This window comes from Gallinula chloropus, assembly GCF_964237585.1.
Source record: "Gallinula chloropus genome assembly, chromosome: 1".
Lineage (NCBI taxonomy): Eukaryota > Metazoa > Chordata > Aves > Gruiformes > Rallidae > Gallinula > Gallinula chloropus.
In genome coordinates, this window is record NC_140085.1 from 164,882 (window position 1) to 192,041 (window position 27,160).

The 27,160-nt window shown below is 62.4% G+C and overlaps 1 protein-coding gene across 2 annotated transcripts in view; it reads left to right on the forward strand.

Moving 5' to 3' along the window:
* Positions 1-3,827: 3,827 nt before the first annotated feature.
* PPP6R2 (protein phosphatase 6 regulatory subunit 2) overlaps positions 3,828-27,160 on the forward strand; it is a 79,636-nt gene continuing 56,303 nt past the window's right edge. For both annotated transcript variants that reach the window (XM_084272722.1, XM_084272723.1), the window contains exon 1: positions 3,828-3,995. The gene's annotated coding sequence lies outside the window, so the exon portion shown is untranslated. The remainder of the gene's footprint in view (positions 3,996-27,160) is intronic.

Consider the following 27,160-nt stretch of genomic DNA (forward strand, 5'->3'; position numbering starts at 1 on the left):
CTATAAAATACTAATATAAAATAATAAATATAATATATAAATTATATGAATTTTAATATGTAACATATACTTTTTAATAATATATAATTATATTAAATATATTTTTATATAATATATTAAATTTATTTTTATATAATACATATAACTATATATGATATATTTTTATATACCTACAAATATATATATCTAAATATATATATAAATATACATAAGGCACCTATTGCCATATTGATAAACTGTCTGTGGAAACCCTCAGATGGCAGAGGTGGGAACAGGGTCAGCCTGTCAGCAGCTCAGGGTGGGATGAACCCCTCATTCCTTCACGTGCCTCAGTGGTGAACCCCAACCTTCCCCTCCTCATCCTCCCATCCACGGGGCACGTTCCCCACCGCGGCTGTTCCAGCGGCCGATCCGCCCGGGGGTCTGAAGGGGACCCGCGTGTGTCACCCGGGTGTGTCTGAGGCTGGGGGTCACGGGCTGGGTAAGAGCTGGGGCCCGGCACAGGAGGATGTGGGGCTGGTGGAGAGGGGTCAGAGGAGCCCTGGGGATGCTCAGGGGGCTGGAGCAGCTCCCCTACCCATGGAGAGAGGCTGAGGGAGCTGGGCTGGGTCAGCCTGGAGAAGAGAAGGCTGTGGGGGGACCTCACTGCAGCCTCCCCGTCCCTGAAGGGACCCCAGGAACAGGAGGGGAATGGGCTTGTTCAAGGGCAGAGACTGGCAGGACAAGGGGCTGGAGTGAAGCTGGAGGAGGGAAAGGAGAGAGGAGAGACTGGGGGGAAGTTCTGTGCAGAGAGAGTGGTGAGGGGCTGGAAGGGGCTGCCCAGAGAGGGGGTGGGTGCCCCGTCCCTGGGGGTGTCCAAGGCCAGGTTGGCTGGGGCCCTGGGCACCCTTGTGTAGCTCCAGGCCTGGAGGTTGGTGTCCCTGCCTGTGGCAGGGGGCTGGAGCTCTGGGACCCTTGGGGTCCCTCCCAGCCCAGCCCAGGCTGGGATTCTGTGATAAGGCTGGTGAAGAGGACACAGCACAGCAGTGTTGGCAGAACCTCCCTTGGGACCAAGAGCAGGATGGGACCCATTCCTGGGGGTTCCTGCGTGATGCTGGTGTGGGGAAAGCTGTTGGATCATGGCCCAAGCCGAGCCTGGTGTGGTGTTTTGGCCCTGGCTGGAGGCCTGACACCCACCAAAGCTGCTCCATCGCTCCCCTTTCCATCTGGACAGGGCAGAAGATGGATATCGAGAGGCTCAGGAGTGAGGTAAGGGCAGGGAGAGACCATCCCACAACCAGCATCACGGGCAGAACAGACCCAGCACAGAATAAAGGAAGGAAAACTCTCTAATTGGTGACCCTGCCCCGCACCCCCAGTGACTCCAGAGTCATGAGAAGTGTGGCCAGGTCTTCAAACACCTCCCCCACCCCTCCCTCCTTAGCAGACTGACCTTGAGTCAGGATTTGGGTCCCTTCTGCCCCCCACTGTGGCCCAGGGAGGGGCAGGGACTGGGGGGATGGGGGTTGGGTCAGTTCCTCACCCCCTTAGCTGGGGGGGGGGGGGGGGGGTGGATATTCCTCACCCCCTTCCCCTGCCGCAGCCTGGGGTCCCACCCACGGCAGCCAGTCCTGCAGGGGCTTCTCCACTGAGCCCTTCCCCACGGGGCCTGAGCTCTGCCCCCGCTTCACGGGGGCCACAGACCCGGGCACGGCAGCGCCAGAATGTGCCCAACCCCGGCGGGAGCAGCGCGGGGGCTCCCGCACCCCCAGCCTTCTGCCTTCATCTCCTCCCCTCCCGCCCTCCCTCCTCCTCCTCCCCCATCCCCACCTCCCCGCACAGGGGCCGGGTCACCCCCCCCCAGCCCCCCCCCCCAGCATCCCCCCCCAGCCTCTCCTCCCCGTCCCGGGACCCCAGCGCCGCCCCCGCCCGCCCTGGCCGGGGAACCGGGGCCCGGCCCCGTCCCGCCGCTGCCGAGTCCTTCCCCAGCCCCGGGGTCCTGCCCCCCCTCCCGGCCTCCGCCTGTGTCCCCCGAGGCCGGGAGCCACCCCGGGGCCCAGCTCGCCCCTCGCCCCGCCCCGCCGACCCGGTCCCCTCGCCCCCCGCCCCGTCCCCTGGACCCAGTCCGACCCCCGCCCCGGGCCCGGTTTCCCCGCCCCGTCCTCGATCCCCTCGCCCCCCGCCCTGTCCCGCGGACCGGGTCCCCTCGCCCCCCGTCCCCTGGACCCAGTCCCCCCGCCCCGTCCCCTGGATCCAATACCCGGTTCCCCGGCCCCTCGCTCCGCCCCTGGCTCCGATCCCCCCGCCCCGGTCCCTGAATGCGATTCCCCGGTCCCGGTCCCCTCGCCCCGTCCCTGGTCCCGGTCCCCCCGCCCCGGGCCCGGTCTCGCCGCCCCGTCCGCGATCCCCTCGCCCCGTCCCCCGGATCCGGTTTCCCGGGCCCGGTCTCCGGTCCTGGTCCCGATCCCGATCCCGATCCCCCCGCCCCGTCCCCAGTCCCGGTCCCCCCGCCCCGTCCCCCGGATCCGCTTCCCTGGTCCCGGTCCCCCCGCCCCGTCCCCCGCATCCCGTTCCCCGGTCCCGTCCCCGGTCCCGATCCCGATCCCGATTCTCCCGCCCCCTCCCCGTCCCCGGTCCCCCCGCCCCGTCCCCGGTCCCGATCCCGATCCTCCCTCCCCGTCCCCAGTCCCGGTCCCCCCGCCCCGTCCCCCGGATCCGCTTCCCCGTCCCCCGGTCTCCCCGCCCCGTCCCCGTCCCCGGTCCCGATCCCGATCCCGATCCCCCCGCCCCCTCCCCGCTCCCGGTCCTCCCGCCCCGGCACCGGATCCGGTTCCCCGTGCCCGGTCTCCGGTCCCCGGTCCGGGTCCCGATCCCGATCCCGATCCCGTCCCCGATCCCCCCGCCCCATCCCCCGGATCCGCTTCCCCGCTCCCGATCCCGTCGCTCCCTCCTGTTCCCCGCCCCCTCTCCCCGTCCCCGGTCCCCGCTCCCGATCCCGATCCCGATCCCCCCGCCCCATCCCCGGTCCCGGTCCCAGTCCCAGTCCCGGTTCCCCCGCCCCGTCCCCCGGATCCGCTTCCCCGGTCCCGATCCCGATCCTCCCGCCCCCTCCCCGTCCCCGGTCCCCCCGCCCCGGTCCCGGTCCCGGTCCCGATCCCGATCCCGATCCTCCCGCCCCGTCCCCAGTCCCGGTCCCCCCGCCCCGTCCCCCGGATCCGCTTCCCCGTGCCCGGTCTCCCCGCCCCGGCCCCGGTGCCCGGTCCCGATCCCGATCCCCCCGTCCCCGGTCCCGGTCCTCCCGCCCCGGCACCGGATCCGGTTCCCCGTGCCCGGTCTCCGGTCCCCCCGCCCCGATCCCGATCCCCCCGCCCCGGCCCCGGTCTCCCCGCCCCGTCCCCCGGATCCGGTTCCCCGTCCCGCGGTCCCCGCCCCGTCCCCGGGCCCGGACCCCCGGCCCGTCCCCCGGTCTCGGTCCCGATCCCCCCGCCCCGTCCCCGGTCCCCCCGCCCTGTCCCCCGCATCCCGTTCCCCGGTCCCGATCCCGATCCCGATCCCTCCGCTCCGTCCCCGATCCCGGTCCCGGTCCCGGTCCCAATCCTCCCGTCCCGTCCCGTCCCCCGGATCCGCTTCCCCGGTCCCGTTCCCGGTCCCTCCTGTTCCCCGCCCCCTCTCCCCGCCCCCAGCCCCTGTCGTGTCCCCGCCCCCCCTCCCCTTATCCCCGCCCCCCCTCCCTCCCTCCCTCCCTCCCCCCCCCCGCGCGGCGCTGGGCAGCCAGTCGGGGCCGCCGCCATTTTGGAGGCCGCCGGAGCGCGCCCGCAGCCCCCCTCAGCTTCGCCTCCCGCCGCTGTCAGCGCAGCCCCGGCGCTCCCGCCTCGGGACGCGCGGCCCATGCCCGCCGGCCCCTCGCAGCCAGGCAGCTTCGCCGCGGGGCGGGGCGGGGGTTGGGGGGGCGGGAGGGGGGGGGAAGAGAAGAGAAGCGAAGCCAGAACCAGGCCCGGACCCCCCCCAGCCAGCAGGTGAGAAGCCGCGGGCCGGGGGCCTCGCCGCCCTGTCAGCCTCCCGCCCTCCCCCGGCCGCCGGGGCCTAGGCCGCGGCTCTGCCTCCGGGCCGCTTCCGCCTTTCCTGCGGCGCGGCCGGGGGGGAGGCGGCGGCGGCGGCGGCGGGGGAAGGAGCCGGCGGGGCCCCGCCGGCTCCTTCCCCCGCCGCCGCCGCCGCCGCCTCCCCCCCCGGCCGCGCCGCCGCCCCCTTCCCCGGTGAGGCGGGAGAGGCCGCGGGCTGGGCCCCACCAGTCGCGCTGCCCCCCCCACCCCCTTTCCAAGGCCCCGGCCCCCGACCCGGGTGTCCGGCCAGAACCGGCTCCGCTCGCCGGGTTAATTTTGGGGAGAGGGGGTGGAGGGAGGCTGGGGAGGGGCCGCGGCCCGTGGCTCACGCCCGGGTGGGGAGTGATGGGTGAGGCGTGGGGGGGCATCTGGATGAGGAGACACCCCCTCTTCCCCAATCCTTTCCCCCCCCCCCCCTCCCCTGTGCGGGCTGAGGGGGGAGTTGGGGGTCGGCGGGGGCTCGGTTGGGGAAGGGGAGGTTGGGTGGGAGATGCGGCCGGGCTGGCTCCCTTGGCTCCTTTCCCCCCACCCCCTCCCCGGGGCAGCCGCGTTTTGCTCCGGTTTAAAATAACCCAAACACAGCGAAGCTCAACCCCCAAACTAGGAAGTGAAAACGAGAAACTGGGAGAACCCGGGTCGGGGGGGGTGGGTGGAGGGGGTGTGGGGGGGAGACCCGAGGTGTTTTTCATGGTTTCATCGCTCACTCTAAGAATTCGGAAAGCAAAGCTTGTTTTCAGGCTGCATTTTGGGGTTTCTTCCCCCCCCCCAAAAAAAAAAACCCTCCCAAAACCCAAAGGAGAGGGAGTTGTGATCCCAGAGCCCTGTGCGTGTCAGGGGCCGGGCGGGTTCATCGCCTCCTGACAGGTCCTTGTTTGTGAAGCACCTTTCAGAGAAGGATGGGCGAAGGCAGCTCCACGGTTTCTCTTCTTGCTCTGACACCTAAAAAGCAAAACCAGGCTGCCAAGATACTCGGGTGGTAAAAAACCCCCCCGGGTGGATGGCGATGTAGCCATTTCCATGGCAACCGGTGGTGATCTCATGGTAAGCAAAGTTACATTTGGGAAGTGCAGGAGGGACGTGGAACGGGCTGTGCTGGCTTGAGGGATGCCCATCGGCACTGGAGATGGCTGAGGATGGGAGAGGAGAGGAGAGGAGAGGAAGGCTGTGCAGCTGGAGCCTTGCTTTGCTTGTCACTCTGCTCGCTGTGCTGGTGGTGGTGATTTTGGAGCTCTCTTTGTGTTGTGTTGCCAACCCAGAGACCCAGGAATCCTGCCTGGGAATCCTGGAAAAGGTGCAGCAGGTTTCAGGGCAGAGCTGGGGCTGCAGCAGGACGGTGTCAGGCCGGTGGTGTGGAAAACAGCAGCGAGGGTTGGGGAGGTGCCTGCACAGCCCTCCCTGCGAGGGAGCCGCTGCTGTCACGGGTTGGTTCTGGGGATGGGAGGCAGCACTGAAGCATCATCCTCTTCCTGAACCTGCTGCTGGCCTAACCCTGCCTTGCGTCGTGGGAGGGACAGGTTGGGTGTCTTTACTTTGCAGTCTGGAAATTGGAGGGACCCTCCAAGCCCAATGACAGAGGGAAAAGGGTCCTTAAGAGCTCGTGGTGCTGGGGTTTGGTTTGGCTTCCTCATGAGCATCCTCTGAGAGCCCCAGGCTGCTGCCAGCAGCGGGGCAGCTGCTGTGGGGAGGGCTCAGCAGTGCTTCTGAGGGGGGTCCCCCCGATGCACCCATCCCTGGCTGGGCTGGGGGGACACCTGGGGCTGGTTGGATTCTCGCTGCCCCCTGAGAGCACGGGCCTGAGCTGGGAGGAGGAATCGCTTCGTTGTGCTTCCCCTCCTCTTCAGCAGGGAGGTGTCCCAGGAGCAGCTGATGGTGTTTTCCCTGCTCTGCACTGGGATCCCTTCACTCCTGTTCTCCCCTGAGGTTTTTGGGCTATGGGCTGAGGTGTCAAAGAGAAACCAAAACTCTTCCCCTCCCTGTGATGCAGAAGAACTTGAGCAGGGAGAAGCCAAGAAAGATGTGGGGGCTGTAGGAGAGGGGTCAGAGGAGCCCCGGGGATGCTCAGGGGGCTGGAGCAGCTCCCCTACCTATGGAGAGAGGCTGAGGGAGCTGGGCTGGGTCAGCCTAGAGAAGAGAAGGCTGTGGGGGGACCTCACTGCAGCCTCCCCGTCCCTGAAGGGACCCCAGGAACAGGAGGGGAATGGGCTTGTTAAAGGGCAGAGACTGGCAGGACAAGGGGCTGGAGTGAAGCTGGAGGAGGGAAGGGGGAGAGGAGAGACTGGGGGGAAGTTCTGTGCAGAGAGAGTGGTGAGGGGCTGGAAGGGGCTGCCCAGAGAGGGGGTGGGTGCCCCATCCCTGGGGGTGTTCAAGGCCAGGTTGGCTGGGGCCCTGGGCACCCTTGTGTAGCTCCAGGCCTGGAGGTTGGTGTCCCTGCCTGTGGCAGGGGGCTGGAGCTCTGGGACCCTTGGGGTCCCTCCCAACCCAGACCAGGCTGGGATTCTGTGATATGTTTTTGGAGAGCTCGGGGAGGGTCGGGGGGGGGTGGACAGGGATGAGCTTTCCTGCCCCGTGTTTCTGCTAATAAGGTGTGTGGAAGTGTGAAGTGTAAAAGCTGAGGATCACATGTTGGGAAAATGACTTCACATACATAATCAAGTAGTAGGTTCTCCTCACACGGTGGCTCAGAGGCTGAGGTGCTGGTGCCTGAAGGGCAATAGCTGCAGCGCTGTGAGAAGCTCAGCCATAGGAACGGGCGAACTGGAACACCGAGAAAGAGAGGAGGATCTTGTTGGGGTGACTGTTTCTGAAACACCAGTAGAACGACCAGAATAACTGGGAAACTTCATAGAATGGCATGGGCTTGGAAGGGACCCTAGGGGTCCCAGAGCTCCAGCCCCCTGCCACAGGCAGGGACACCAACCTCCAGGCCTGGAGCTACACAAGGGTGCCCAGGGCCCCAGCCAACCTGGCCTTGGACACCCCCAGGGATGGGGCACCCACCCCCTCTCTGGGCAGCCCCTTCCAGCCCCTCACCACTCTCTCTGCACAGAACTTCCCCCCAGTCTCTCCTCTCCCCCTTCCCTCCTCCAGCTTCACTCCAGCCCCTTGTCCTGCCAGTCTCTGCCTTTGAACAAGCCCATTCCCCTCCTGTTCCTGGGGTCCCTTCAGGGACGGGGAGGCTGCAGTGAGGTCCCCCCCCAGCCTTCTCTTCTCCAGGCTGACCCAGCCCAGCTCCCTCAGCCTCTCTCCATAGGTAGGGGAGCTGCTCCAGCCCCCTGAGCATCCCCGGGGCTCCTCTGACCCCTCTCCAACTTGGGCAGGGGGTGAGGTCTGTGAGTTGAGAGCGACGCAGGAGCTGGGGGGTTTGGCAGAACTTCAGAGAACTCCCTAGGGAGGGTGTTTGTGGGGGGTCTCACTGTTTCCCTGGATGTAAAATAACCGAGCAGCTAATTGAGGAGAGCAGAGTTAATGGGCCGTGTTAACGAGGGGGGTGTGAGCTCTGGGCCTGGTGGGATGCGGGGCCACGGTTCAGAGCAGCAGCCTTTACTCTCAGCCCCATTTACAGGGTGACACAGTTCTGTTCCTGATTACATTTCATGGGCTGGGGAAGGGGCCTGACTGGCTCTTTCCTCCGTTTCACGGGGACCTACGGACGCTGGTGGGTTCACACTGGGATTGGGGAAGGAAAGTGGCCTCTGTGTGACCAGGAGTGGCAACCCCGGCACCGACCTGTTCAGGGTTGTTTGTAGCAGAAGAGTGCTGTCTTTCCCTCTCTGCTGCTGTGTTTCCAGGGTGCTTGTTTCTTTAAATGCCGTCTGCTCCTTCCTTCCCCTCCTTATTCCTCCCACCATCGTTCCCTCCCCCTGTAAAGGGCTTCTCCACGCCTGTTTTGATCTGCTGAAGTGGTCAGCACCGCAGTAACCAGCGCTGACATCCTTACATCGTGTGCCTTGGCTGCTTGTTCCTGTGTGTTAACCCTGGGGGGGAATAACCCACGGTTATCCGGGGAAACAAAGCTTTCCCAGCCCAGCTTTAAACCCTCCAGACTGGAGAAGCTGGGGTGTGTGTGGAGTTTGGATGCCAGGCCCATCGCAAACATGGTGCTCGGGTCAGGGCTGCAGCTGGGACGGGTGACACTGCTGGCTGAGCTGCCAGCAGCGGCCTCCCTCGCTGCTGCAGACGCTCTGGAGGCCCTGCAGACGAAGCTGCAGCGGGAGGTGGGTGTGTAGCTGTGCCCACAGCATCCTCAGCCTTGGCAGGGTCGCTCCCGCTGGAGCTGCGGGTGACGCCGAGCCGGGGCCAGCGGGTAGCGGGTGAGGTGGGGATGAGGCAGCCTCGGAGGACGTGATGTCAGGAGGAGGAAGTCGGAGCCGTCAGCCGGAGCGGGGAAGCTCTGCAGCTGTCGAGCTGTGGCTGCTGCTGCTGTTCCCTCTCCCTTTCTCTCTCTCTCTCCTGTTTGCCCATCCCAGGCAGGGGCTGTCAGCTCCTGGGGGCTGCGGGTGCCTGGGTGGGACACTGCCTGTCCCTGCTGTGGTGCCTCTGGGTGGCTGTGGTTGCAGACACCCCGTTCCTTTCCCTGGCTGTGTGAGGGTGCAATCTTCTCTGGGTGGCAGGGGACACCGGAAGGCGTGAGAAAATAACCTTATGCTTAAATGGCAGAGTGAAAGCCTGAAGTTCCTCGGGCCAGACAGGCAGAGCTCAGAGCTGCTTCCTCACCGAGGAGGGCAAGGAGCTCCCACCAGCTGTCGCTTCCCCCGGTGGGATGGGAGGATGAGTGCCTGGGGTGCAAAGAGCAGTCGTGGATACGTTTGGGAAGCTGACTTCAAGGCTCGTGTTCAGTTGGTGAAGGTCTCTGCTGCTCTTCCCAGGGCGCCTGGGCGAGCTGTCCTCTGGTTTTTAAGCAGCTCGCGGCTCCTGGGAGCATCGCAGCCCGCAGCGGCGCTGGCAGCCGTGAGGTCGCTTTGACTCTGATTCGGTGTGGCAGGGCTGGGAGCGATGGCAGCGAAGCAGAGACCAGAGACCGGCGCTGCTTGCTGGGAGGGAGACAGGAAGGCACGGAGGCCTGTGGGGAGGCCTGTGGGGCAGTGGAGGGACCCACCGGGCTGCGGGGAGAGAGGGAGGCCGGCCCGCCGGGCTGCGGAGAGGCCTACCAGGCTGTGGGGGAGAGGCTTGCAGGGAGAGAGGGAGGCCTGGCCCACGGGGCTGCAGAGGAGAGGTCTGTGGGGAGAGAGGGAGGCCTGGACCACAGGGCTGCTGGGCTGTGGAGAGGCCTGCTGGGCTGTGGAGGCAAGAGGCCTGCTGGGCTGCAGGGAGGGAGGCCATCCGGGCTACGGAGACGGAGGCCTGCCAGGCTGTGGAGGAGAGGCCTGCAGGGAGAGAGGCCCACTGGGCTGCTGGGAGAGAGGGAGGCTGGCCCGCCAGACTGCAGGGCTGTGGAGGGGCCCGCCAGGCTGCAGAGGAGAGGCCTGTAGGGAGAGAGGCCCACTGGGCTGTGGAGACAAGAGGCCTACCGGGCTGCAGGGAGGGAGGCCTGCTGGGCTGTGGAGGAGAGGCCTGCCAGGCTGTGCAGGAGAGGCCTGCAGGGAGAGAGGCCCACTGGGCTGTGGAGACAAGAGGCCTGCTGGGCTGCAGGGAGGGAGGCCTGCTGGGCTGCAGGGAGGGAGGCCTGCTGGGCTGCAGGGAGGGAGGCCTGCTGGGCTGCAGGGAGGGAGGCCTGCTGGGCTGCAGGGAGGGAGGCCTGCTGGGCTGCAGGGAGGGAGGCCTGCTGGGCTGCAGGGAGGGAGGCCTGCTGGGCTGCAGGGAGGGAGGCCTGCTGGGCTGCAGGGAGGGAGGCCTGCTGGGCTGCAGGGAGGGAGGCCTGCTGGGCTGCGGAGGAGAGGCCTGCAGGGAGGCCCACTGGGCTGTGGAGATAGAGGCCTGCCAGGCTGTGGGGAGGGAGGCCTGGCGAGCTGTGGAGGGGCCTGCTGGGCTGCGGGGAGGGAGGCTGGCTGGGCCGTGGAGACGGAGGCCTGCTGGGCTGTAGGGAGGGAGGCCGGCTGGGCTGCAGAGGGGCCTGCCGGGCTGCATGGAGGGAGGCCCGCTGGGCTGCAGAGGAGAGGCCTGTGGGGAGAGAGGCCTGCTGGGCTGCAGAGGGGCCCGCCGGGCTGTGGCCTGCAGGAAGGAGGAAACGGGCCGCGATGCATTTCAGTTTCAGTTTGTTTGGTCTTTGCTGCTTCTCCTGTAGCCTTAACGAGGTGAGTGGAGAGAAGGCGTGCCGGGGATGCCGGGGCATCCTGTGAGCAGCAGCTGGGGCTCTGCCCGGTGCCACGATTTCACCCCTCTCATCCCCCAGCCTCTTGCACAACTCCAGGGACGGTTCCAGCCGCTGCCTTTCATGTGCAGCGGGGTGGGGTGAGAAAGGTGGCGTTTCCTTTGCTGTTTACTTTTCATTTGCTTCCTTCAGAAGCGCCTCTGCTGTGCCGTTTAATGTAATCCTTTCATGTGAAGGCTGATTTCTTTTTGGTTTAGAAGGATAATTGAGACAGCGAACAGGTTGAGCGCTGCACCCCGTCTTCCCTGATCCAGAGGACTAAGGGTGCTGTTCCACGGCGACAAGGGGCGATGGGCTCAAGCTGGAGCCCAGGGAGTTCCCCCCAATGTGGGGAAGAACTTCTTCCCAGTGAGGGTGAGGGAGCCCTGGGACAGGCTGCCCAGGGGGTGTGGAGTCTCCTTGTCTGGAGAGATCCCAGCCCCTGTCCTAGGGACCCTGCTTGGGCAGGGGGTGGGACCCCATGGGCTCTGGGGGGCCCTTCCAGCCCCTGTGATCCTGTGAGTCTGTGACATCCACTGACCCCAGCCCAGGTTGCTGTGTGTTGGCGTTGATACTTGCCTGGTGTGCTGCCTGGGAGTGCTGAGCAGGCTGGACACCAGCCCTGCTCAGAGGGAGCAGCCCTCAGCTGGCTCAGCTCCCCTGACCAGCTCGGTGTGGGGTTGCCCAAGCAGCTCTGACACAGGGCACGGCTCTGGGCTGTGTGACCCAGGAAGCAGAGGAGCACAAAGAGCAGGTCTCTGGCTGCCCGGATCTCAGTGGGGTGTGGTTCAGCTGCACTCACCTGTGTCTGTGGTGCAACACCCTCCTGGCGCGTCCCGCTGCGGCAGCGCCGGTCCCACCTGGCAGGGAGCCAGCCTGGCAGAGACCTGACCCCCTCCCCGCTCTCCACTGGCCTGTGTCACTGGACAGGCTCGGTGGGAACAGGGCTGCTGGGGCACCCCAGGCAGGTTAAACGGGGGGGGCTGGGGAATTGGGGGTTGCAGCCATGGTGACAGGAGGTGTGAGCCCATTTGGATGGAGTCAGGTGGAAGCCCAGGGGATGGAGTATCCAGGGTGTGCTCAGGGTCCCCCAGCCTGGCTCCTGCTCTGCATTGAACAGATTAGAAACGCAAAGTGCTGGACTCCAGCTTGGCTCTGGTGCATGTCACCCTTTTCTCTTCTAAACAGATTGTTTTCCTCCCTGCTCAGTTGTTCTTTCCTGCTGCTGCTCCTTCCCCCAGAACTCTCTTCCTTGCTGACCCTGCGCTGTCCCTGGTATATCCTAATTTTTCTTTTGCCTATTTTATGTTCTTCCATGTCTTTCTAAACCTCTTTTTTTCCCCCTTAACATCACCTTTCAGACCTTGCCTTTTGCTTTCAAGGGGCTGGAGACCTCCCACCAACCTTCACACACCTGTGATGTAGATGCTGAAGGGCTGAGGCAGCCCCTCAGCATTCTGTTTGTAGGCAGCAGAGGGACACAGATGTTTATTTTCTCTTTAGAAGTCTAAAATAGAGCTGAGTTTGGCTGTGGAAGTGCTCACTTCTCTCCTGCTGCAAAGGGACTCTGGGTGAGTAACTCAGCTTAGTCACCCATAGTGTGAATGTCTGCACGGTGGGGGAGACAGACCCCGGTGCAGAAGACCCTGCTCGCTGGGCAGAGGTTGATGGGGACCTCCTCAGCTCTCAGGGACCTCCTTGGTTCCTGGGGACCTCCTCAGCTCTCAGGGACCTCCTTGGTTCCTGGGGACCTTCTCAGCTCTCAGGGACCTCCTTGGTTCCTGGGGACCTTCTCAGCTCTCAGGGACCTCCTTGGTTCCTGGGGACCTCCTCAGCTCTCAGGGACCTCCTCAGCGCTTGGTGCAGTTGCCCTCTTGCCCTTGAGGGACCTTGAGGTGAATGAGAGGCTGGATGTGTTTCGCAACGTGCGTCGCCCTTCGCTCGGCTTGATGAATCTTCTTCCTCTTTCAGAGGTGGCTGATAAGTTTGAGGTTGAAACCCAGGTCTATAAATGATTCAGAATCCTATAGAATCCCAGGCTGGGCTGGGCTGGGAGGGACCCCAAGGGTCACACAGCTCCAACCCCCTGCCACAGGCAGGGACACCAACCTCCAGGCCTGGAGCTACACAAGGGTGCCCAGGGCCCCAGCCAACCTGGCCTTGGGCACCCCCAGGGACGGGGCACCCACCCCCTCTCTGGGCAGCCCCTTCCAGCCCCTCACCACTCTCTCTGCACAGAACTTCCCCCCAGTCTCTCCTCTGCCCCTTCCCTCCTCCAGCTTCACTCCAGCCCCTTGTCCTGCCAGTCTCTGCCCTTTAACCAGCCCATTCCCCTCCTGTTCCTGGGGTCCCTTCAGGGACGGGGAGGCTGCAGTGAGGTCCCCCCACAGCCTTCTCTTCTCCAGGCTGACCCAGCCCAGCTCCCTCAGCCTCTCTCCCTAGGGGAGCTGCTCCAGCCCTCTGAGCATCTTTGTGGCTCCTCTGAGTAGACAGTTACCTACTTGAGACAGCCCAACAGAGCAAACACAATGTTTTATCCTGTTTGTGACCCACACAGTTGGTTTTCCAGACTCAGGTTGTATCAGTGTGATCATGGGCTCTGTTTGGGTCACAGAGGAGCAGGGAGCTCCCTGCTGCAGGCCTCAGGGTTGCTCTGGGATGCTTCTCTGCCCGGAGCCAGGAAGGGCCTGGGCTACAAATCACGTTATCCCTCCTCCAGGAGATGTAAACACTGAGTTTTTCCCTTCTTCCATCCCTGCAGATGACTTAATTCCAACCAGTCCCAGAGGCTGCCACACGTGTCGGGGTTTGTGAGGACTCCAGAACGAAGCAGTGGAGTAGTTTACACAAACACGAAGGGGCTTGAGGATGCCAGACTTTGCAGGAGGGTGTGTAACGTTCCAGGGACGTGGTGCCAGGAATAAATGCATGTTTGATTTCATTGATGTTCTGCTGTACCCACTGTTTCCTCTTACAAAATCAGCAGCAAATTTCACTACTTCTGGTTTTCCTGTTCCTTCTGTCCTCCCTGTTCTTGGCTAACTACAGTCCTTAGAAAACAACTGCTACCCATGGTCGGTGTTACTCTCTGTAGTGCTTCCAACAGGGCAGCTTTCACCCTGGAGGGGATCCTCCCCCTCTGCTCTGCCCTGGCCAGGCCCCACTGGAGTGTTGTGTCCAGGTCTGGGCTCCCTGGGATCAACCAGCCAGGGATCTCCTGGAGAGAGTCCAGAGGAGGGACAGGGATGCTGAAGGGGCTGGAGCATCTCCCCTGGGAGGAAAGGCTGAGGGAGCTGGGGCTGTTCAGCCTGGAGAGCAGAGCCTGGGAGGGGATCTGATCACTGGGGAGCAATAGGTCTTTTCCAACCTGGTGATTCTGGGGTTCTGTGACTTCACTTTCCAAGAGTGAAATATCTTACTCAGCTGCAGTGAGCTGGGACAGGCTGGGGGTTGTTTTAAACCAGCTGGCAGAAGATGTTGGACCAAAGCAGCCCAGTTCCCAGGAGCAGAAGTGTTGAATGGCCACTGTTGGTCTTGGGGCAGAGCAGCAGGTGCCAGCGCTCGGTGTGTGCTGGGGGTTGGGGTGTGTGTCAGCCCAGCCAGGGGCCTGTGAAGCGAAACCCAGTCACCTGCTTGTCAGGGTAGAAATTGGGAGGGAAATCCTGTTGCATCATCAGGGTTTGTGTTGGAGCTGGTGGGCTGTGCCCTGCCCATGGAGGAGTGTTTTGGGGAGGGCAGCGACTGTCGCCAACAGCCCCACAGGGGACCCAGTGTTGGGAGAGACAGGAGCATCCCAGGGGCCTTTGGAATAAGGAACAGTCTTGTGCTGCCCAGTGTGGTGATGGTTTGAGCTGTGAAAGGGAGGAAATCACTCCAGTTTGTGTGTGTTGGCTGGGTTAAACTCTGGCTGCCGAACTGGGAGGAGCTGGGGGAAGGCCAGGAGGTGCTGCTGGAAGCTCCCTGGAAATCCATCTCTGTGTGTGAAGCAATAAGCCAGAATAACAGGGGAAGTGTAATTACTGGAGTGGAGGCTGTGCCTGAAAACAGCAGAATCCTCTTGGTGTTAGAGGCAGTTTGGAGGTGGGTGGTTAGAGAGGATAGCAGGGCAGGGCAGAGAGAACCCCTGCTGGGCCATGTGCTGTGCCTGGCAGCCAGAGAGAGGGGGGGGGGGTCTGATGGTACGGGTGGGATTCCAAACCTGCTGCTTGGACACAGGTTTTGGTGTGTCTGTCACTTGCCAAGCGTGACGTCAGGGCTGTGGGCTTCATGTCAGGGCTGTTGGCCAGGCCAAGAGTTTACGTGGGGGTCTCCCCTGAGTAAGGAAGGTGTGAAAGGTTTGTGTATGTGTAATGCCCAGCAGCACCTTCCTGTGGGGCTGGAGTGAAGCTGGAGGAGGGAAGGGGGAGAGGAGAGACTGGGGGGAAGTTCTGTGCAGAGAGAGTGGTGAGGGGCTGGAAGGGGCTGCCCAGAGAGGGGGTGGGTGCCCCGTCCCTGGGGGTGTCCAAGGCCAGGTTGGCTGGGGCCCTGGGCACCCTTGTGTAGCTCCAGGCCTGGAGGTTGGTGGCCCTGCCTGTGGCAGGGGGTTGGAGCTCTGGGACCCTCGGGGTCCCTCCCAGCTCAGCCCAGTCTATGATTCTATGATTGTTCAGCCTCTGGATCCTCATACTGCTGTGGGCTTGGGCTTCTTTGTGGCACAGAGGAAAGCAGAGATGGCTGAGGAAATGACCTCCCTTGACATGAGAACGTTCTTCTCATTCTGGGGGCTGAGAGAGCCAAGGGGATCCTGGGGGCATCAGGAGGAGTGTGGGCAGCAGGTGACAGGAGGGGATCCTCCCCCTCTGCTCTGCCCTGCTCAGGCCCCACTGGAGTGTTGTGTCCAGTTCTGGGCTCCCTGGGATCAACCAGCCAGGGATCTCCTGGAGAGAGTCCAGAGGAGGGACAGGGATGCTGAAGGGGCTGGAGCATCTCCCCTGGGAGGAAAGGCTGAGGGAGCTGGGGCTGTTCAGCCTGCAGAGAAGAGCCTGAGAGGGGATCTGATCAGTGGTTCTCAAGAGCTGAAGGGTGGGACCCAGGGGCCATGGGCAGCCTCTGCTCAGTGTCTGTGGGGACAGGACAAGGGGCGATGGGCTCAAGCTGGAGCCCAGGGAGTTCCCCCCAACGTGGGGAAGAACTTCTTCCCAGTGAGGGTGAGGGAGCCCTGGGACAGGCTGCCCAGGGGGTGTGGAGTCTCCTTCTCTGGAGAGATCCCAGCCCCTGTCCTAGGGACCCTGCTTGGGCAGGGGGTGGGACCCCATGATCTCTCGAGGTCCCTTCCAACCCCTGTGATTCTCTTCTATGATTCTTTGATTCTCTGGAGAATTCTCCAGCAGCAGCAGAGGGGAGTTGTGCCCGGGCCCCTGCGATGATGTCTGGACCGTGAGGCTGTGTCAGAATGCAGTGGATGCCCAGAGACATGTGGATGAGGTGGGAGGGGTCTGGAGGCATCACCTCTACCTCAGCACGGGGCTGATGTGCCCCTCTCTGCTTTCAGAACCCGGGCTGGAGTCCCCACACGTGGCTCTGCACGTGGCAGTGCCCCAGCTTGCTGAGGGGGGGGTGTCTGGGTCGGGCGCTTCCCGTGCCGGTGGGATGCAGGAGCAGCACCAGCCTGATTCAAATGTCACCATGGCATTTCCAGCTGAGCAGAAGCCCACGCCTTGCCTCCCTCCACAGTTGGTGCAGAGCAGGAGGAACTCCTTCTCTTCAGCAAGTAGTGCCAGGCTGCTGTAGCCTTCTGAAGTCAGGTTTTAAAGCCATCAGGAGACGTGTGGTGGGGCTGAGCGGCTGTGGGGCCCATGGGGTGCTGGGTGCTCTTTGGAAAGTTAATGTGGGAAGTGCTCAGTGCTGGGGAGAGCCCTTGGGTTGGGCCCAACAGGGTGAGTGTTCCTGCTGTGCATAGGATGTCTTCCTGGGGGAGCAATTCCCAAGCCAGAACCCCCTTTCCAAGGAGCCTGGGAGGGTTACGTGTGATCTTACGGTGACTCTGTAACTGAGGGTTTAGTTGCAAAGCTGAGCAAGCTGCATTTCAGAGAATCACAGGGGTGGAAAGGGCCCCCCAGAGCCCATGGGGTCCCATCCCCTGCCCAAGCAGGGTCCCTAGGACAGGGGCTGGGATCTCTCCAGAGAAGGAGACTCCACACCCCCTGGGCAGCCTGTCCCAGGCATCCCTCACCCTCACTGGGTAAACAAACCCCTAAGGGCAGGTCTGGGATGTCATAGAATCTCAGGCTGGTTTGGGCTGGAAGGAACATCAAAGCTCATCGACTTCCAACCCCAGCCATGGGCAGGAACACCCCCCAGCCCAGGGTGCCCCCAACCCCATCCAACCCGGCCCTGAGCCCTGCCAGGGGTCCCGGTGCAGCCCCAGCTCCTCTGGGCACCCAGTGCCAGGGCCTCACTGGGTGCTGGTTTCCAGTGAACCTTTTCCTTTTGGGCTGTTCTATGACAAGTGAAGCTGAGCCCACATGGGTGGTTTAGGTGTTGCCACACAGGGACAACAGGCTGGTGCTCCAGCACCACAGATAAGGCTTGTTACCTTCTGGCATGTCTTAATATCTGTTAACTGTGGAACCACTTAAACTGTGTGTAGGCTGTGTGATGCCCTGAGAGAAGGAGGAAATTAAAGCTCCTGTTGTTTAGTGTCCTCTGAGGCTGGTCAGGGGCTGGCAGAGCGCTGCTGTGCCACGTTTGGGTGGCCTTTGGTTGGTAGAGCAGCGTGGGGCTGGAAGAACCTGCAGCATGGCAAAGGCTGCCCGAGCTCCTCTGCTGTGGGTGGGGGTGCAGAAATGTTGGACTGGGAGACAGGGCTGTTCAAGGGGCCCAGGCTGCTGTTTTCCTTGCTCAGGTGAGGAACATCTTCATGGGGTGATGTTTAACAGGGCCAAGGGCAGAGTCCTGCCCATGGGCCACAACAACCCCCGGCAGCTCCAGGCTGGGGCAGAGCGGCTGGAGAGCTGCTGGGAGAAGGAGCTGGGGGTGTGGGGTGAGCTCAGCCTGCCCAGGAGCCAGCAGTGTGCCCGGGGGGCCAGGAAGGCCAAGGGCAGCCTGGCTTGTGTCAGAGCCAGCGTGGCCAGGAGGGCTGGGGAGGGGCTTGTGCCCCTGGGCTGGGCACTGGGGAGGCTGCAGCTGGAGTGCTGGGTCCAGTTCTGGGCTCCTCAGCACCAGAAGGACATGGGGGTCCTGGAGCGAGTGCAGAGAAGGGCAACCAGGCTGGGGAAGGGGCTGGAGAGCAGCAAAGCTTCCCAGGAGCGGCTGAGGGAGCTGGGGGTGCTGAGCCTGGGCAAGAGGAGGCTGAGGGGAGCCCTTCTCCCCCCTGCCCTGCCCTGGCAGGAGGGTGCAGAGAGGTGGGCGATGGTCTCTGCAGCCAGGGGCCAGGAGCTGGGCCGAGGGGCAATGGGCTCAAGCTGCCCCAGGGCAGGGTCAGCTCAGCTGGGAGGGCAAAGTTCTTCCCTGGCAGAGTTGTGGGGCTGTGGCACAGGCTGCCCAGGGAGGGGGCTGAGTCCCCAGCCCTGGGGGTGTTGAACAGAGGGGAGATGAGGTGCTCAGGGAGCTGGGGCAGCACAGCACAGGGAGTCAAAGGGCTTTTCCAGCCTGGGCACTCTGGGGTTCTGTGACACGTGGAACTGATGGAACAGCGATGCTCTCCCCTCTGTAAAGCCCCTCTGAAGTCTGGGTGTGCAGATGCTGCTGCCTGGCTGTGCAGCTGTCTGAGCTGTGTGACAGTTCCCAGTGTGCTGTGGGAAGTGGGATCACAGGGTCTGTGGATGGACGCAGTGAAGGGCTTGGGCAGGCCGGGCTCTCTGGTGTGCCCAGGAAATCCCAGCAGCTCATGTTGAGCTGTCAGTCTAATCAATCATCAGTATTTCTGAAGGGTTCTGCTGTGGTGCTGCAGGAACGTAGTTCATTTATTGCTTAAACAACAGGTAGTGAGCAGTGTGAGTGGTGTTGGGGTCTTGTTGACTGGGGTGAGCAGCGTGAGTGGTGGAGGAGTCCTGCAGGAGATGTGTGCCAGGGCCTAGTCCCCTCACCCCATATGCCAGCCCCTAGTACACACCCCCACCTTCCCCTGTATCCCAGGGCCTAACCCCACCTCCCCCCCCACGTCAGGGCCTAACAACCCCCACCCCCCATATGACAGGGCCTAACCCCACCACCCCCCCCCATACTCCAGGGCCTAACACCCATACACCATGGCCTAAACCCCCCCACCCCGTATGCCAGGGCCTAACACCACCACCCTACCCCCCTCCCCATACACCAGGGCCTAAAAACCACCCACCCCCCTCCTCATACACCAGGGCCTAACACCCCCCACCCCCTGCCCCAGCCCCATACACCAGGGCCTAACACCCCTTCCCCCCCCCATACAACAGGGCCTAACACCCACCCACCACCACCCCACCACCCTTACACCAGGGCCTAAGCCCAGCCCCCCTGCCCTGTACACCAGGGCCTAACACCCCCCCCCCCCCCCGTATGCCAGGGCCTAACACCCCCATCCCACTCCATACACGAGGGCCTAACCCCCCTGTACACCAACACCTACCCCCCTGTACTTTGTTCTGCCTGTTGAGCAGTGATCACACGCTGGGTGGTGGAGGTGCAGGTGGAGGTGCAGGCCTGACACTCAGGCTGATGTCTGAACTGAAGCCCAGACCCCCAGGGCTCCTCACAGACCCCGTTTTGCTGGGTGTTGGGCCCTCGACCTGGGCTGGAGGAATCTCATGGATCCAGGCTGGGAGAAGAGCTGCTGGGGAGCAGCCCTGTGAGAAGGACCTGGGGGTTCTGGTGGGGGAGAAACTCCCCCTGAGCCAGCAGAGGCTCCTGCAGCTGGGAAGGGCGATGGGATCCTGAGCTCCATCAGCAGAGGGGGGGCAGCAGGGACAGGGAGGGGATTGTCCCTCTCTGCTCTGCCCTCCCCAGCTGGAGTCCTGTGGCCAGAGCTGGGGCTCCAGGACAAGGAAGATGTGGGGCTGTTGGAGAGGGGTCAGAGGAGCCATGAAGATGCTCAGGGGGCTGGAGCAGCTCCCCTACCTATGGAGAGAGGCTGAGGGAGCTGGGCTGGGTCAGCCTGGAGAAGAGAAGGCTGTGGGGGGACCTCACTGCAGCCTCCCCGTCCCTGAAGGGACCCCAGGAACAGGAGGGGAATGGGCTTGTTCGAGGGCAGAGACTGGCAGGACAAGGGGCTGGAGTGAAGCTGGAGGAGGGAAGGGGCAGAGGAGAGACTGGGGGGAAGTTCTGTGCAGAGAGAGTGGTGAGGTGCTGGAAGGGGCTGCCCAGAGAGGGGGTGGGTGCCCCGTCCCTGGGGGTGTCCAAGGCCAGGTTGGCTGGGGCCCTGGGCACCCTTGTGTAGCTCCAGGCCTGGAGGTTGGTGTCCCTGCCTGTGGCAGGGGGCTGGAGCCCTGGGACCCTTGGGGTCCCTCCCAGCCCAGCCCAGTCTGGGATTCTGTGCAGACAGGGGGTCCTGCTGAAGAAGTTTTCCTGGGAATCTCCTTAAAGGTCCAGGGATTGAGGAAAGCCAGGTTAAGTGTGTTGTGCTACCTGTGCCCTGATGGGGAGCACGAGGCTGGAGGGCTGCAGAGCGCAGCTCCTCGCTGTGTGCTCAGCTCCATCTGCTCTTCACTGACCTAGAAACCAACCCCGCTCTTTGTGCAGCTCTTTTCACAGAGTTTGGGGTATTTTTATGGCCAGCTTTTTCCTGGTTGGTTTTTTCTCAAACACTGCAGTTCCTTCAGTGCCTGGGTGTGTTGAGTTTAATTAAAAATGTAACATTTAAATGAAGAAGCTGTGCAAATTCTGTCCTTAGCATGGGGTAGGGTGTCAATTAGAAGGCTGTTGAACTAGATGAGGATGAAGTTGATCATCAAAAACAAAGTGCTTCTTGATACCATCTCTTTATTAGGGAACTTCAGAGGCAGGGAATAATTAGAAGCAGCTCTTAATTTTGTGTGCATATTTGTGCAACAGACAGGCCTTCATAATTTTTTTTTTTGCCTGCAGCAGGTTTTTGTTAAGAGGAGAGAAACCCCAAAGTCCTTCCCGTGCTGCCGCGCTCGGGATGTGCTCTGTGAGCCCAGGGAACGCAGAGCTGGGTGTCGTTTGTCAGTGAGATGGGGAGAGGAAATGAAGGTTCCTGGCTTGTGTCAGAGCCAGCGTGGCCAGGAGGGCTGGGGAGGGGCTTGTGCCCCTGGGCTGGGCACTGGGGAGGCTGCAGCTGGAGTGCTGGGTCCAGTTCTGGGCTCCTCAGCACCAGAAGGACATGGGGGTCCTGGAGCGAGTGCAGAGAAGGGCAACCAGGCTGGGGAAGGGGCTGGAGAGCAGCAAAGCTTCCCAGGAGCGGCTGAGGGAGCTGGGGGTGCTGAGCCTGGGCAAGAGGAGGCTGAGGGGAGCCCTTCTCCCCCCTGCCCTGCCCTGCCCTGCCCTGGCAGGAGGGTGCAGAGAGGTGGGCGATGGTCTCTGCAGCCAGGGGCCAGGAGCTGGGCCGAGGGGCAATGGGCTCAAGCTGCCCCAGGGCAGGGTCAGCTCAGCTGGGAGGGCAAAGTTCTTCCCTGGCAGAGTTGTGGGGCTGTGGCACAGGCTGCCCAGGGAGGGGGCTGAGTCCCCAGCCCTGGGGGTGTTGAACAGAGGGGAGATGAGGTGCTCAGGGAGCTGGTTTAGCTCAGGATGGGGTTGGTTGGACTTTTCCATCTGGGGACTCTGTGATCTGTGGCTGGAATCCGGTACCTCTGCACCGCTCAGCTCCAGGGGCTGACTCTTCCCTGACAACACCATCAATAAAGGGAGCTGGGACCACTGGTTAACCGGTACCATGGGCTGGGGTACAGGCTGGGGAGGTGTGGAGATCTTCAGTCAGGAGGTTCCCCTGCTCCTGCTGTCCAGAGGTGTGTGGCAGCCCCAGAACCTGCCCTTCCCTTGCGGGAGCAGCTGCAGCCGGGGCAGCAGCAGCAGGTACCAGGGTGCAGGGGCTGGGGGAAGCTGCTGCTGCTCCAGCAAGTCCTGCTGCTGGGACAGAGCTGTGCTGCCCTGCTGTGCTGGAAGGGGCCTGTGGGCAGCACATTCCTCTTCTGAGAGGTGTCCTTCAGCTGGGCAGAGCAGAGGCTTGGGCTGGCCCGTCACCTCTGAGGGTGAGGAGGGAGTGGATGGAGGATGAAGGATGAAAATTAAGATCAACTAAATCTGCTTTTCTTTACTAAACCTGGGGCCTGGTGTAAAATACTGGTTTTCATGGGTTTTAAGTATTTAAGCTACCCCAGTTTTGTGGTAGCAGCTCGTTACAGAGCTAGCTGTGCACAACAGAGATGGGAGTAATTAATTCAGCAATGTAATTCCTTCCTGTGCTTTCTGCTCTGGGGACTTGGCTCTGTGGGCAGAGCGTGCTGGGGTGGTCAGAGCTTGATGTGCAGTGGGACGTGGGTGCTCACTGAGGGGTGCTGGAGCTGGTGCTGCCTCTGTGGGTGCTGGTCCATCCTGCTGTGCCTTTTAGTGAGAGTTCACAGAAAACAGGGTGGTGACTGAGAGGGGGATGGGAACAAGGAGAATGGTGATGAATGATGTAAAATTCTGATAGTAAACCAGTTCTGCTCGTAGAATCCCAGTCTGGTCTGTGCTGGGAGGGACTCCAAGGGTCCCAGAGCTCCAACCCCCTGCCACAGGCAGGGCCACCAACCTCCAGGCCTGGAGCTACACAAGGGTGCCCAGGGCCCCAGCCAACCTGGCCTTGGACACCCCCAGGGACGGGGCACCCACCCCCTCTCTGGGCAGCCCCTTCCAGCCCCTCACCACTCTCTCTGCACAGAACTTCCCCCAGTCTCTCCTCTCCCCCTTCCCTCCTCCAGCTTCACTCCAGCCCCTTGTCCTGCCAGTCTCTGCCCTTTAACAAGCCCATTCCCCTCCTGTTCCTGGGGTCCCTTCAGGGACGGGGAGGCTGCAGTGAGGTCCCCCCAGAGCCTTCTCTTCTCCAGGCTGACCCAGCCCAGCTCCCTCAGCCTCTCTCCATAGGGAAGGTGCCACTTCCAGAGGTGTCCTGAGACCACAGTGCTGCCTCCTGTGGAGTTTGGCAGAGAACCCTTTGGAGGTGACAGCCCTTGGCTTTATTTTCCCTGGGCTGCTTCAGGCAAGGACGGGCTCCTTGGGGGTGGCAGTGGGGAACCAGGAAGGCTGGTTTGGGCTCAGCAGCATCCGTCCTTAACACAGCAGCCTCATTCCCTCAGAGCTCTTGAACTTACAGCACCTCTTGCTTGTGCATCTGCCTGCTCACACCCCAGGCCTGCTCTGCTTTGCTGCACAAACTGCTTCTTGTTCCACAGGCTGTAATCAAGCCCCTGAGTTCTGTGTTTCTCACGGCTTCCTGCTTAGTCTCCCATCGCAGCACCGAGCTGCAGCTCCAGCCCGGCGCTAGGGGTGGGACAGATTTGCCTAAGTGCTTCATCTTGGGACATGAAGGCTCCAGGTTCCTCTAGGAGACAGATCTGTATCTGCTGGTTTCCTCTGGGCTTTATTGCTTGCAGCAGCCTGTCCTTAGAGTGATGTCTGCCCCTGTTAGCACGGCCTGTGAAAGCGAGGGGAGCAGCCCCTGGAAGGCTCTGGAACGTCTGGTTCTGTGGGCTGCTGGGTTCATAGAATCACAGACTCACAGGGTGGGAAGGGCCCCCCAGAGCCCATGGGGTCCCACCCCCTGCCCAAGCAGGGTCCCTAGGACAGGGGCTGGGATCTCTTCAGACAAGGAGACTCCACACCCCCTAGGCAGCCTGTCCCAGGGCTCCCTCACCCTCACTGGGAAGAAGTTCTTCCCCACACTGGGGGGAACTCCCTGGCTCCAGCCTGAGCCCATCGCCCCTTGTCCTGTCCCCACAGACACTGAGCAGAGGCTGCCCATGGCCCCTGGGTCCCACCCTTCAGCTCTTGATCCCCATTGATCAGATCCCCTCTCAGGCTCTTCTCTGCAGGCTGAACAGCCCCAGCTCCCTCAGCCTTTCCTCCCAGGGGAGATGCTCCAGCCCCTTCAGCATCCCTGTAGCCTGGGTGATGGAGACCTGCAGAGGCAGCAGGTGGCAGGCAGGAGCCCCGTCCTGGGGGCTCTAAAGGGCTGGCAGCCTGGGGTGTGGGTGTGCTGAGCAGCACAGCATTGATGCTCTGGCACTGACAGGTGGGACACACTGTGGTACAGACCTTAGTGCAGGTGGTCCCTGCACTGCAGGCAGCTGTCTGGTGGCTGAGCTCAGCCACAAAGTCCTTGGGAAACCAAACTGGTGTGTGCAGCAGCAGAAGAGAAGGTAGCTGAGTGCTCTGATGTGCAGGCCCTTAGCAGCAGGAGCGCACTAGAGGCATTAAAATCCACTCAGAAGATGCTCCATCTAACTCCCACTCTGTGCAGTGGAGGTTGGCCCGTCCCAGGATGTCCATCAGCTTGGCCAGGCCCGAATCCCTTCAAACACAGCAGCTTGTGGCTGGTAGGAGGTGGAGGAAGAATCCTTTCCAGCAGGCTGTGAGTGCCTGGAGCGTCTTCCTCAGCTCCACTAACAGCTCTGTCCTTGTTTCTGCTCTGAAACACCTTGTTCTGGTCACCCCCAGTGCAGAAGTGCTGTTGTGAAGTCCTCACATCTCCAGAAGCTTGATGAACCCCATCCCAGGGCAAGTACCAGTGTGTCTGCTGGGAGGGGGTGAGCTGAAGCGTGTCTGGGGTGCTCTGGGTGACACACAACCTGAGGGGTGCTTAATAGACCTGAGCTGCCCTGCAGAGGCACCTTGGCTGGCTGGAGGAATGGGCCTCAAAGTTCAGCCATGGGAAGCACCAAACCCCTGGGGAGGGGGGACCCTGAGCACTGGGCTGTGCTGGTGCTGAGCAGCTGGAAAGCAGCTCTGCAGGGAGTGACCATGGGGTTTGGTGGACACAAGGCTGGCAGGGAGCTGCAGAGTGACCAGCAGCCTTCTGAGTGATGCCAGCAGGCCAAGGGAGATGGGCCTGTCCCTCTGCCCAGCACTGGTGGGGTCACAGCTGGGGTGCTGGGCCTGGTGCTGGGCTCTGCAGGGTGAGGAACATGGGGGACGTACTGGAGAGAGCCCAGCAGAGCCACTGAGGTGCTTACTGGGAGCACTGTGGGAGCAGAGCTGGGGCTGGACGTCCTGGGGGTGAGATGGCTCAGGGGGATCCAGCACTGTGAGCAGAGCCCAGGATGGAGCCAGGTTCTCCTCAGCAGGAGGAAGGGCTGGGCAAGAGCCCGTGGGCACCAGCTGGACAGTGAGCTGAATGCACAGGGTTTTAGGAGTGGCTGAGGCTGCCCAGAGAGGTGGTGGAGGGAGCTGGTGCTGGGAGGTGTTGAGAACCTGCCTGGACGTGGTCCTGGGCAGCCAGCTCCAGCTGACCCTGCTTTGAGGAGCAGTGGGTTGGACTGGAGGATCTCCAGAGCTGCCTCTGCTCTGTGCTGGTGGCTGGTACTGGAAAGTGCTGCCTCACTGGGGGAAAGCTGCTGAACTGGGAGCGGTGCTGTGCGGGACCCCCCTGCTTTGCATGAAGCTGCTGTGTCTTTATCCACAGGAGTCAGGCAGCCAGGGCTTGGGGGTGGTTGTGTACCCCAAACCCACTGTCAGGCTGTCCCCTCGACAGGGACCAGCTGCTGCCTTTATTCATAGAAACACCAGGTTGGAAAAGCCCTTGGAGCCCCTGGAGTCCAACCCTCCCTGTGCTGTGCTGCCCCAGCTCCCTGAGCACCTCATCTCCCCTCTGTTAAACACCCCCAGGGCTGGGGACTCAGCCCCCTCCCTGGGCAGCCTGTGCCACAGCCCCACAACTCTGCCAGGGAAGAACTTTGCCCTCCCAGCTGAGCTGACCCTGCCCTGGGGCAGCTTGAGCCCATTGCCCCTCGGCCCAGCTCCTGGCCCCTGGCTGCAGAGACCATCGCCCACCTCTCTGCACCCTCCTGCCAGGGCAGGGCAGGGCAGGGCAGGGCAGGGGGGAGAAGGGCTCCCCTCAGCCTCCTCTTGCCCAGGCTCAGCACCCCCAGCTCCCTCAGCCGCTCCTGGGAAGCTTTGCTGCTCTCCAGCCCCTTCCCCAGCCTGGTTGCCCTTCTCTGCACTCGCTCCAGGACCCCCATGTCCTTCTGGTGCTGAGGAGCCCAGAACTGGACCCAGCACTCCAGCTGCAGCCTCCCCAGTGCCCAGCCCAGGGGCACAAGCCCCTCCCCAGCCCTCCTGGCCACGCTGGCTCTGACACAAGCCAGGCTGCCCTTGGCCTTCCTGGCCCCCGGGCACACTGCTGGCTCCTGGGCAGGCTGAGCTCACCCCACACCCCCAGTCTCCCCCAGTCCTGTAGCACTGTGGGGGTGGTTGTGTCCCGTGTCCATCACTCTGTTGGGGCACAGGGCTCCACAGCCCTTCTGCACACACGTGTCTTGTGTGTCCTGTCACAGCACCAGCCCCAGCACTGCTGAGGATGGTCTGTGAGGGCTCAGGGGAAGAGCCTCTGGTTCTGTGGGTCGTGGTGCAGCCCAGACAGCGACACAGTTGGTCTTTATTTACATCTGCTGGTTGCAGACAGTCTGAGTCACGCTGGTGCTGCGTCTCCGCTGGGGCCGGAGTGGCGACCGCAGCCAGGGTGGTTGATGGCATCTTTGCTCTGTGTTTCCTGGCTCTCAGAGGCAGCTTCAGCTCTGCTGCTGTTTGCCAGCTGACCTTGGATCCCTGTCAGCTCTGGGTGATGTTTAATGCACACGATGGGCCACGGGCTTCCTGATCTCTCGAGCCTCTTCAGGTGGGAAATGCTCTTCCCAGAAGAGGGGGAAATGGGCTTTTCCCTCTGAACGTGCCCTGAGCGTGAGAAGGAAGGGGCAGCAAAGGAGAATGTTGGGAATTTGGGCAGCCTTGTGTAGCTCCAGGCCTGGAGGTTGGTGTCCCTGCCTGTGGCAGGGGGCTGGAGCTCTGGGACCCTTGGGGTCCCTTCCAGCCCAGCCCAGTCTGGGATTCTATGAAGTGGGGATAAGCAGGAGGAACCCTTCCCCCAGCAGCCTCTTCCACTGCTCTGGGTCAGCGTTGGACTCTTGCTGCTGCAGACAGAGGCACTGTGGTGGTGGATGGTGTCCTTGGAGTGGTGGAAGGTGTCCTTGGGGTGGTGGAAGGTGCTGGTGGCTTTGGGCCAGGCCTTGGCTCCTTTCTCAGCCTCCCTGGGCCCACTCTGCCCCCCCAGGGCAGCTGCAGGGGCTTTGCAAGGCTCCCTGAGACCCTACAGCAGCTGGATCTCCTGGTTGCAGCTGGAGAAGGTGTTTTGCAGGATGGCTGCACCACTGGCAAGGACCTGGCAGGAGCTGTGGGTGCTCGTGGGAAAGCATCCTGTGAGTGTACAAAGCCAGCAGAGCCTGGGGACAGCAGGGACAGGTCACCTGCTGCTCACCAGCCACGGCACCAGCGCTGTGTCATTGCAGGCAGGGTGGGAACTCCCCCCAGAGCTCTGCCCCGTGACCTGGAATACCCAGCAGGTGAGGTGCTGGCTTCCTCCAGGAAGCGTGGAGACCTCCAGGAAGCGTGGAGACCTCCAGAAAGCGTGGAGACCTTCAGGAAGTGTGGAGACCTTCAGGAGATCTTCAGGGAGCACGGAGACCTTCAGGAGATCTTCAGGAAGTGTGGAGACCTCCAGGAAGCATGGAGACCTTCAGGAGACCTTCAGGGAGCACAGAGACCTTCAGGAGACCTCCAGGAAGTGTGGAGACCTCCAGGAAGTGTGGAGACCTTCAGGAGATCTCCAGGAAGTGTGGAGACCTCCAGGAAG